Source organism: Acanthisitta chloris, unplaced genomic scaffold, assembly GCF_000695815.1.
Source record: "Acanthisitta chloris isolate BGI_N310 unplaced genomic scaffold, ASM69581v1 scaffold20307, whole genome shotgun sequence".
Classification (NCBI taxonomy): Eukaryota; Metazoa; Chordata; class Aves; order Passeriformes; family Acanthisittidae; genus Acanthisitta; species Acanthisitta chloris.
This window is the reverse complement of record NW_008683464.1, coordinates 50,810-51,089: the sequence shown is the minus strand read 5'-3', so window position 1 is coordinate 51,089 and position 280 is coordinate 50,810.

Sequence of the window (280 nt, the reverse complement as noted above, 5' to 3'; positions counted from 1 at the left end):
AGTAGTATTCTTGCAGTACTAAGAAAATAAATGTCAGAAGTCCAAGATTTAATATTTTAGTTATTAACTCACATCCAAAACAAAAGAAAACATAATTCATCAGAACAGCAGCAGAAAACTTAAAAGGGGTTTATTTGTGATTTCCTATATATACCTTGGATTACGAGACTGTAAATGCATTAGAGACAATTTCTGTTTCAGTTTTTACTGTTTCAAGTACTGCACATGTTAAAATGTAATAAAGATTTACATTCTGTTATCTGAAACTCCCCATCTCAGA